Here is an 11,229-nt window from a genome sequence, read left to right as displayed (position 1 = left end):
AATGTGTAGATGCTACCTTGGGCCCTGGCATCTTTGTACCACCTGGATAGCTGTGGGGCTTCAAAGATAGAGGCAAAACGGAAACAATAAAACAACCAAAACAATCAAAAAAAAAAAAAAAAAAAAAAAACCACACACACACACAACCAAAACTATGACCTCATGATCTCTCTTTTCCCAAGGGTTTTTCACCTCCTGGGTGAGGCACTGGAGAAGGTCTCTTTTCTGTTCACACTTGGTGTGACACTCACAAGCGGACTTTTGCACGTCTGGCTCCCATAGCAGAAGGAATGGGAGGCTCGGAGAGTCGAAGGGCTCTAAGCGCCAGTGTGGGTTTCCTCACTCCAGAGTCCAGGTTGTTTGCACTCACCCCCACCCACATACGCACCACAGAGCTCTGATCTGAGACCCTCTGGGGACTAGCCACGACAAGAGGACACCGTTCTAGGGAGGGGAAGCCTATGAGATCAATAGGAAGCACCGAGGAGGGGGTGAACTGGAGATGGAGGTCTCAGCCGGCTCCAGAACCAGGCCAAAGACTACACAGTCCTTCCCACCATGTCCCTGGCGTCACAGTAAGAGAAGCCATGGTTAAAGAGCACTGGTTGAGGTCCTGGCAGTGAGATAACTATCCGGTCCTGCCCTTGGGCACAAATGGATACAAGCAGTGTGCGTCCTTGCTTCGGGTCTGACGAAGTGATGAGCTAGAAAGGATTTACAGCTTACTAATTTGGGTCTGAGCCTTTGCTGAAGCAGTGTGGAAAGTGACCAAGGAGTAAAGGACCTCATTGCCTTGTCCAATATACAGGGTTGTGGCTTTCAGGAGCAGGGTCATTGAGACCTGCTACTCCATTCTCTGCAGGGCAGATACATGGAGGGAAGGAAATCTATGTGCATCAGAAGGTATATATTCCAGGCCCATGCACACATGCTGCTTTTTTACAAGAAAACAGGCCAGACGTAAAAGGGTGAAGTAATGTGACCACAGTCCCAACACTGGTGTGGGGATGGACTTCAGCTAAGAGTCCAAGATGGCTGACTCATGCTGCTTCCCTGCGTTCTTAGAGGCCTGGAGAGCATGGTTAAGGGTCAGAGACTGGGGACAGAAATCAGCGGGTTCATACCCAGGACCCAGCACACACTGGTCATGCTACCTGCAGCCTTACTTTGCTCATCTGTAAGATGGGGACAGTGACATCCCCAGCCTCAGAGGACTGATGGGAGATGTGAGCAGTCAAGGTGGGAAAAGCGCTAGGCATCTAACCAAAGTCCAGTCCATAGAGGATGCCGTTAACACCACCACCATTGTGTTAGTACCTTGGAAAGAGAATCTGGAGAACGAGCTACACCCAGTGTGCTTGGGAACTTCCTTTGTTCCCTGCCTACCTCCATAAAAAATGGTGTGTGTGGAGGGGGGGTGCACAGCTAGAATCCAATACAAACATGGGCTCAGATGGTGGTGGACGTTAAACATCCAGAAATCAAGGTACATCTGGGTGCCAGGGGATACAAACAAAGGTTTCTCTCCCAGTCAGCTCCAAGGGTAACTGAGGCGGGTAGGGAAACTCTGCTCTGGATATTTGCTCTTTATGAGCACTGTTAGGGCATCAGGCACTCTGTTGGGAGGTAACGCTCCCCACGATGTGCCTTCAAACCCTACTCTAGCTTTTACCTGTATCTGGATGGTCTTCTGTTTCCTCCCGAGACAAACCCAGGGGTGACAGGATGCCCACAGGCCCTTGCAGATATTTAGGGATGGCCAAGGGGTCCTCAGAATAGCCACTCTCACAGGGTCTGACCCAGAGATGGCACTCTTTCGTTTCCAGTTGTTCTGTGAGAGTTGGAGCCTGGACTAGGGGGTTGGACCTCATTACCCTGTTACTCTTGAGTGTCTCTTACCAAATAAAGCCCCACCCTCCTTGAACGCCAGACCCCTGCATCTGGATTTCCACCATCCCATGACCACACTCGGAAGCCAAGGTGCCAGCTACTCTGTGATAGGGCTGATTTCAGTGAGGGTGATGGAGCATGCCCGTGGTGTCACCACAACAATAAACAGTGAGAGACGAGAGAGGAGCCAGGCAAATACTTTGCATGTTTACCCCCTGCCAGTGGGGTAAGCAAACCAGAATACAGCACTTGAGCACATGTGTGTGACCGAGCCGCATATGAGCCAGAGTGAGGGGACTCGGGGCAGAAGGACCACCCCGCCCTTCCATCCCAGCGCTGGGAGTGACAGTAGAGTATTCCGTCACCGTGTCCAGACATCCCCAGCTTCATTCAAGGTTAACACTCAGGTGCCAAAAACTGTGTTAAGTGTTTGTACCAAGTCAGTTTGTGGAAATTTCCCAGCTCTGTTGATAGTCTAGGGTGGCTAAGTCCATGCTGGGGGGGGGGGGGAGGCATACTGGGTATATTCTGAGGAGTCTCACAGTACCTCTCCTGCTGCAGACGGCAATAGTGCTCACATCCCCCAGCCCCAGTCATGCTAAGGAAAAAGCGTTCCCTGGAGGCAGCATCATCACCATCTGGAAACCACTGAGGAAATGACCCCCTACATAGCCCAGGGCATAATTGTTATCTATAGCACACGGTTGTCCCTTCTCTAACTGAGGTGCACCTAGATTAAATCACGGCTTAATCTTGGAAGGCCTGGGCAGGGTCAGTCTGTTTCATGGTGTACAAACTTGCTATGCTCCTCTTGCACCCGGATGTTCAGTGAGTCCACAGGTACTGAGCTGGGGGAGACAGTTCAGTTGGCAAAGTGCTCATCATGCAAGCTTGAGGACCAGAGTTCTAGCCCCGAGAACACACATTAAAAAGCTTGGCATGGTGGCAAGAGCTTATAATCCCAGAGCCTGGCAGACTTAAGGAGGTGGGTTCCCTAGGACTCCTTGGCCATCCAGCCTAGTGGCACTGGCAAGTTCTAGGCCAATGAGAAACCTGCCTTATAAAACTAAGGTGGATGTCTCCTGAGGGATGATATCATCTAAGGCTGACCTCTGACCTCCACACACATGTACATACATACACCCCACAGAAAGATGGACCCTAGCTAGTAGCAACCCCTGACAATGACAATGCCCTCATGAGTCACACGGCCATCTTTCCCTGCAAGTCCCGCCTCCATTTAACAAATGAGCAGACTGAAACGGAGGCTGATAAGAGACCCAAGTCACAGAGCAGCCAAGCTGCCAGAGGCCAGACTTGGATCCCCATCTTGTCAGGCTGTTCCCTGAGTCGCGTCAACACTGATTAACTGATGGGAGGCAGGAAGGCGACTTAATAAAAAAATGCAAATCCAGGATGATGGATATATTTAGGAGGATGAACTATTATGTGGTAGTATAAAAATAGATCAAAGGCGAGCACGTGGACTTGCCAGCCCGGCTGTGTGAGAGACGGGAGGGGCAGGCAGAGCACCAGCAACATCTCATTAACTTTGCTGGGAAAACATGAGGAGGTTAAAAACACAACATTCACCGTGTCCCTTAAAGGGACAGTGCATGCTGTCCTATGAGGAGGACATAGTATGTAATTGTATGTACTTGTGGGTTCTGTGGCCTTTGTGCTGTTGAAATGATCTCTAGGGTCCTCCATGTAGATAGACCTCGCCGAGATAAGTGGATTAGTCTACACTGGAGACCAATCATGTACAACACAATGTGGTTATTCTGTGCATTTTTCTGAAAGAAGTATGTATTGGTTAATCTCGGTTCTCAATTTGACCACATCTGGAATTAACTAATCCCCAAGCAGCTGGGCATGCCTGTTTTCTTGGGGATTTTCATGATTGACCATTTGAGGTGGTAAGACCCACCCTAAATCTGGGCCATACCTTCTGGTGGCAGCCCGCATAAATGGAAATGGAAGAAGGAGGCTTTTGCTTTTTGGCTGCTTGCCCTCGCTCTCATTGGCAAGTTCCTCTACCCTGTTGCTGAGCCATTCCTTTGTGGGTATTAGAAACTACTTCTTCAGGGCCCCAATGGAGACTGGAGGCCAACAGCTCTTTAAGAGTCCTCCAGGACTCCGGCACCAGATTGGAACTGCAGGAATGTCTAGTCGGATGGATGGACTGACCAGCTACATAGTCATTGGCCTTTCCCTTGTGAGACAGCTGTTGTTGAACTACCTGGACCCTAGCCTGTAAGCCTCTCTAATCAATCCCCTCTAAATATATGCATTTAGAGATCCAGATATCCATTCGATCCGCTATGTTCCCTCATAGAACCCAGTCAGATACACCGATCCAGTTTTAAAAAGGAGAAATAAACACATGGCTATCTGCTGTGGGGATAAACTCCTCATAGGTGTCAAGGGACGCTGTGCCTTCCGGGGCCTCGGGGGTTTATAGGAAAGAGAGCTAGAGCAATGGTGTGAGATAGTGCAAATCCTGAACCCGTTTGGTTCCGTGAAGCTTGCTGTTTATCCCAACTCCGCCTTCATTTGCTCACCTGTGAAAGCCGAGGGCAGCTGTCCTGACCTCAAAACGCAGACAGGAGGTGCAACGCATTGACACGCACAAAGCACCAGGGACAAGCTAAGCAATGTTTGGTAGCTGGGGATATAGCTCAGTCTAAAGACGGCTTGCCTAACATTCATAAAGCCCAAGGTTCTAACCCCAGCACCACATAAACTGGTGTGGTGCCACACACATGTAATCCCAGCACTCCAGGACTGGAGGCAGGAGGATCAGAAGTTTAAGGTCATCTTTGGCCACAAAGCAAGGTTAAAATCAGCCTGGGATTAAAAACACTTGGTGATTTATAATCCCTACTGTTGTCAGGAGGAGACCCCACTGATAAGAGCCCCCACCTGTGATCTTCCCTCCCACCTGACCCAGCGTTCCCTGTCTCATTGCCACACAAAAACAGGAAGAGTTTAGTTAGTCAAGCTTGGGGACAAATGAGCAGGGAAATTTAAATATTCATGAACCTAGGTGCACCTAAGGGCCCTGGGGAAAAAAGAAACTCACAGGTGGTTTTAGGAGCTTCCCCCCACCCCAGAGATGGGTGGGAACATTACTCTGAGTATTTACACTTTCCTAAGCATTGAAGGTCTTCCCCGGGTTTACAAAGTGCTGATCCTGTGCTCGCCCTGCTGTGTAGGAATGTCCCCTGAAGCTGGTGACATCTCAGTAGGCAACATGTTTACAAACATGAGGACCTGAGTTCAATTTCTAGAAGCCACACTAAAATAATAAATAAAAGAATGCGCGGTTTGGAGTGTGCTGGTGTGTGCTCCTAATCCCAGCACTGGGAGGCAGAAGCAGACCCTGGTGTAGTAGGGAGGCTGCTTGTTGGTTCCCAGCTGCCTGGCTAGCTTAGACCCGAAATAATCACAGAGAAACTGTATTAATTAAATCACTGCTTGGCCCATTAGCTCTAGCTTCTTATTGGCTAACTCTTACATATTAATTTAACCCATTTCTATTAATCTGTATATTGCTACAAGGCTTACCGGTTAAAGTTCTGACCGACCTGTGTCTGTCTCCTGTGGCTCCATGGCATCTCTCTGGCTCCGCCTCCTTCCTCCCAGCATTCCATTTAGCTTTCCCCACCTAGCTCTGTTTCCCTATAGCTTGCTATAGGCCCAAAGCAGTTCCTTTATTAGCCAATGATATTGACAGCATACAGAGCATTCCAGCATCACCCTGTGGGCTCTTTGGCCAGCCAGACTAGCCTATTTGGCATGGAGAGTCTCAGAAAGTAAGATAACTACTAAGTAAAGACCCCAGGGTCATCCTGTAGCTTCCACATCCATGTGCAAGTATGTGTACCTCCACACACACATGCGGATAAACTACTCAAAATTTGTGTCAACATTAGTCAGAAGGGCTCCACCTCTTCCTAGAGGAGCTACACTTCAGAGTGAACAGCCATTGTCAGCTCCCTGGGTTCCCGCTGTTTCACACCCATTTTCTCTTGAAGAGCAAAAATCCCACAGATCTTGTGACCCTCCCAAGAGCCGAGAATCATGGGAAGGAAGTCTCTGGCTTGTGGTTTCCATGGAATTCCCAGAGTTAGGAGATAGCGGGTGATTGTCCCGGCTCTCAGAAATCCACACCTGTCAGGACCATGGCTAACAGTGACCAGGGACATGGAGAAGATGGAAGGGACTTGCTTGTCTGAACAGGAAATGGGTGAATGTGGGTGGAAATTGTGATCTTCCCCTTCTCAGGGTAAAACCCCAGGTCCTTTTGCTGTCCCGCTCTGGCTCACACTGAGACTCGCCAGTAGAAACAGCCCCTGTTACACAGAAATACAACCAACATTTGTTGAATTAGTGATTGAGGCTCAACGCAAACCCTATTTGTGCCTCCAGATGTATCCCAAACTGTCGCCATTTACCCAGAAATGTTCATCAGAATCAGACACCTTTAAAACAACGACCAGGTCAGGCCTACAGCGTCAGCCTTCAGAATTGGTTTACTAAGCTCCCGGAGGACAGGGAACAAGCAGGCTTGCATCTGGAAAAACTAGCTTTATATATCAGACAGGCTCAAAGCTCAGACAGGAAACCAGTAGCTTCAAAGCCACGGAGCTATGGCGGTTGGCGTGCATCATCTCTTCCATTCTAACACCCCCCCCATGTTTTTTGTTCTTGTTGTTTTGGTTTTTTTGTTTTGTTTGTTTATTTGTTTGTTTTTTTGCTGTTCCAGGCCCTGTGGGCAACAGGTGCACAAGATAGTCACAGTCCTCCAGGCTCAGTGCGACCGGGGATTCTACACAAACCAGCTGCCAGCGGTCACATATTTTCTGATGCTCCGAGGTGAGCCACAGCCCTTGAAAACAAGAAGGCACAACAGCAGCATTCTTCGTGTTTCTTGCCTAAGTGGACGAGGAACTGCCAGCAATTACTCCGGGGCCTTTGCGGCAAAGCCTGCTTGCTTCAGAGCTACAGCTGCGCTCCGGAGAGATCATTAGTCGATGTGCACATGTTATTGAGGGCAGTGGTGTCATCGCCATTTGAAGATGCCCTCCGTCAAGTGTGAGAGCCGGAAATGGAGGTCAAAATAATTAACCTCGTGTGATTTTTGGCAGAGCTCCTTGCAAAATCACCATGTGCATCTCATATTTCAGCAAAAATAATACATCCATTTGTCCTCCCTTCTCCCCTCACTCTACCACCCGTCTCCGCCCCCCCCCTTTCTGTCTCCCCATCCTTGTCTCTGGCTTGCTTTTCTTTACCCCCTTCCCACCCCAGTAGCAGACGGTCCTATCTCACTGCACCTATAGGTATTTCTGGCGTGGCTCAGTACCATCTCCCATCACTACCACACCAACTCTCTGAAGAAAACCAGAATGCATCCCTTTGTGAAGGTTTCTTTTGGCTCGGTTTCAGTGCGCCCACTCTCACCTGCACCATGTTCACGGCAGGAGTCGCGGCCGAAGCATCCATGAACTCCTCTACTTTAGGAAGGCTCCCATCTGGCACGGGGAGGGGCCAGCCTGGGTGTGGAAATCAGCTCCGGCTTCAAATGCTGTTTCTATTTTGCTCTGGGAGATGGGTCCTTGAAGGGATTGTGTACGGCAAAAAAAAAAAAAAAAAAAAAAAAAAAAAAAAAAAAAAAAAAAAAAAAAAAAAAAAAAAAAAAAAAAAGCTAGCCGGGCGGTGGTGGCGCACGCCTTTAATCCCAGCACTTGGGAGGCAGAGGCAGGTGGATCTCTGTGAGTTCGAGGCCAGCCTGGTCTACAAGAGCTAGGTCCAGGACAGGCTCTAAAAAAGCTGCAGAGAAACCTTGTCTCGAAAAACCAAAAAAAAAAAAAAAAAAAAAAAAAAAAAAGCTAAGGGTATTCGCAAACTTGAGAGACATATTCACCTAACGTGCCAGTTTTCCCATCAGAGTGTGGGGGTTGGAAGTCTTGATTCCGTTCCCTCATCCAGACAGCTGTCCTCTTCATTCACCAGTGTGTACTGATGGTTGACTGCATGGTGTGGTGTTCTCCACTAGGCACGTTTTGTAACTGGTGTGAGCCATTTGATTCATTAACGATGTCATTGGAACTATGTATTTTGTTACTATTGAATGAAACACTCAAGACTTGCATCCTAATTAGCACAACTCCCAAGATCCCCTCCATCCTTGACCTTAATTTAGTTTTCTTTCTGTCCATCCTCACTGCTTATCCAAGGGCCTCCCAGCCACTCTAGCGCAACACTCCAAGCGCAATACTCCCCATCACCACCAGAGGCCGCAGTTGAAGAATGGTCTCACGGAAGTGTGCAGTCAGGGGCACGACTGCAGAACCTCGGCTGGACCAGGGCTGCTAAGATCATTTCAGGGGGCGAGGTTCCCCAAGAACACCAGTAAGTTTACTCAGACATAGTCCCTAGCTCTGTTCAGAATGTGAGAGGATCCAGTGACTGAGACTCTCCATCACAACGAGCTAACTTGACCTCTTTGTTCCTATCCATGAGCTCTGATGATTTTGCCACACCGCACTCTGCAAGCCAGCTCACCTCACATCTCTGGGGTCATGGTGGTCTTCTTATCCACTTTCTGCCTTGTGGATTTACAGGATCCCTTTGCGGGTTGTGCATCCAGGCCCCTGCATAGTAGAGAGAACAACAGCTCCTGCGAGCATCCAAAGCCTTCCAGTAGCACACAAAGCCCTGTCACCACCTCCATGTGAGAGAACGGGGACCACACCCTAAAGAGGTTCCGGTCCAGTACAGCTCACTTGTCCTTCCCAGAGACACTTGGAGGATGTCCCTGAAAGCTGCATCTGTGTCTCAAGCTTAGTTATTAAAACTATGATGCAAAGCAAACAGAATGCCTGCCCTGTAGAAGCTCATGCTCTAGGAAAGAGGCCCCACCCCTGCGTCTCCCCAGGTACAATGGGACTTACTCTGATGAACTAGATAACGCTTGTTCTGGAATGCCTGGAGGAGCCGAGGAACCCGAGAAGATGGCCAAGAGGACATATGGAGGGCCTGGCAACCCTGAGCAGAAAAAGACAGTTTTAATCCACCCCTCCCCCGACACACACACATGTCCACCTCTACTCCATTACCCCATTAGGAGCTGCTGTTCCTCACTCAGGGGAAGCCCGGGCGTTAAGTAGGAGCAGGGTAGATTTCAAATTAGTCCCCTTCTCCATCCCTCACACTTTCATTGTGAACTATGGCAAAATTTGGGGTGTGAAGGCATCGGCAGGTCAAGGACAAATAGCCCCCCCCCCCCACTTTCTAACCAATTCCCATTGAATACACCAGGTCTGAAGCCTTTCCTCTGAAACTGTGCTGCGTGCTTTGGTTTCCCTTCCAGGGAGCTGTGGCAGGGATCTGGCCACGACTGGACTGGGATTCATGTAAGGACAGCGGCCAGGGCCGAGCAACAGTTAAAATATGAGGAAATTGCTTCCAGCAGTTTCTACTCTTGGCTTGACTCATAATTTAACCTTGCATACAGTTTTCAAAAATCATTAAGTCCCCAAGCCTTCATCTCTAGCAGTGATTAGCCATGATGTAGTAAGCAGGAAGAGCAGGAAAGTTCATATATTTATCTCGAAGGAGACACATCATGCATGCAGAATCTATTCCCTCTGCACTCAGGGTGGAGAGGCCCCTTACAGACTCCATGCTGAGCTAGATTTGATACTAGACAAACCTGGACTTCTCCCTTCAGGGAGCATCATGCCTAATGACTGAGGAGGGCAAGAATCTTAGTGACCTTGGCAGGAAAACACACACCAATCTGACTATCTGGTTGCAGAAGTTCTTGTACAGGACAGGTTCTGACACACAGGTTCCCCATCCAGCCACCCATTTATTCCCCGAGACAGCCCAGTGAAGATAGTTCCTGTGGTTTTAATATGAGATGCCTCACACAGGTTCATGTGTTTGAACACTTAGTCCCTAGTTGGTCGTGCTGTTTTAAAAGGTTGTAGAACGTTTAGGAGATGGAGCCTGGCCGAAGGAAGTGGTTCACTGGGGGCAGGCCTTGAAGTTCCTACAGCAGGTCTGGACTTCCTCTCTGCAGCTCTACCTTTAGACAGCATATGTAATATGACCATCTGCCTCATGCTCCTGCACCAAGCCTTCCAAACCATGATAGACAGCTACAATAAGAGCTACAATAAGGCCTTTTTTCTGTACACTGTTTTTATCGGGTATTTTTGTTGGCAATGAGGAAAAGCAACAAATCCAGAGGTCATAGTGCTGCTTCTACTTTGCTGACGAAGCATCTGAAGGCCAAAACTACAGAGCAAGAAAGTAGACATGGCTCTGAGCATGCGTACCAAGTGCTCCTTCCCTTCAGCAAAGTAAAGTATAATTTGTTGCTGACTTTGGCACCCAATCTATCCTCTGTTGGTGTCTTGGGGAGAAACTCACAAGGGCCAGACAGGAGGGCCAGGAGACCTGTGGATCCACAAGTTTACAGTAGGAAGCAGAGACACACAGTCCATCTGGTGTAGATCTCTTAGACACATGAATCCTATGTGACTTGGGACTGGTAGCCACAGCCTGGAGGTCATCCAGTGAACAGCTGTTTCTTACCCTGCTGCATCCCCTTTTGGGGCGAGTCAATTACAACCTTGGCTAGGGATAAAACTCTGCAGAGTTGTACATTCCAGTCTCTGCACCTACCTAGCCCATCTGGTTCCTCCATATCTCCCCAAGCAATGGTTCCATGAAACCCATGAAGCTCCTGGGTTGCCATGGAGATGGCAAAGATACAGCTAATCAGAAGCAAGTATGAGAGAAGCTGATCAAGCAGCTTTCTCTGGGTGACTCCTGAGCACGTTTTCCAACTACCCTTTGCATCTGGAGTCAAGAATTTTCCTGGTGCTGATGAAAAACCCAGAGGCTTTCAATTTCCTCAGCCTGGCCAACAGGTTACCTCATTTTCACCCGGCTCTGCCACAGGCCCTTTGCACAGAGCAACTGGTTCCCCTCTCACCCCATCTGTTTGTGAGCTAGCAATTTTGTCACCTGGCAAGACAAGAGCAAGAGAAAAAAATTTCAGGGATTATAGAGATCCATTTAGTATCTGTAGTAAAGTCATCCCAGGGTTTTAATGGGCCAGACACACATCCGCCGATCATCTTCCCACAGGCCAAAGGGCAGAGGGCTATAGTCAATGTCTGATGAGTAACAACGTCCCTTGGAGCCGGAGAGATAGTTCAGTCTGTAAAGTACCTCCTAAGCACACACGACTTAGGATTCGTGGCATCTACATAAGAAGCCCTGCCTCTAGCCGGGCGGTGGTGGCGCACGCCTTTA

Source organism: Arvicola amphibius, chromosome 4 (assembly GCF_903992535.2).
Source record: "Arvicola amphibius chromosome 4, mArvAmp1.2, whole genome shotgun sequence".
Classification (NCBI taxonomy): Eukaryota; Metazoa; Chordata; class Mammalia; order Rodentia; family Cricetidae; genus Arvicola; species Arvicola amphibius.
Note: the sequence above shows the minus strand (reverse complement) of the source record.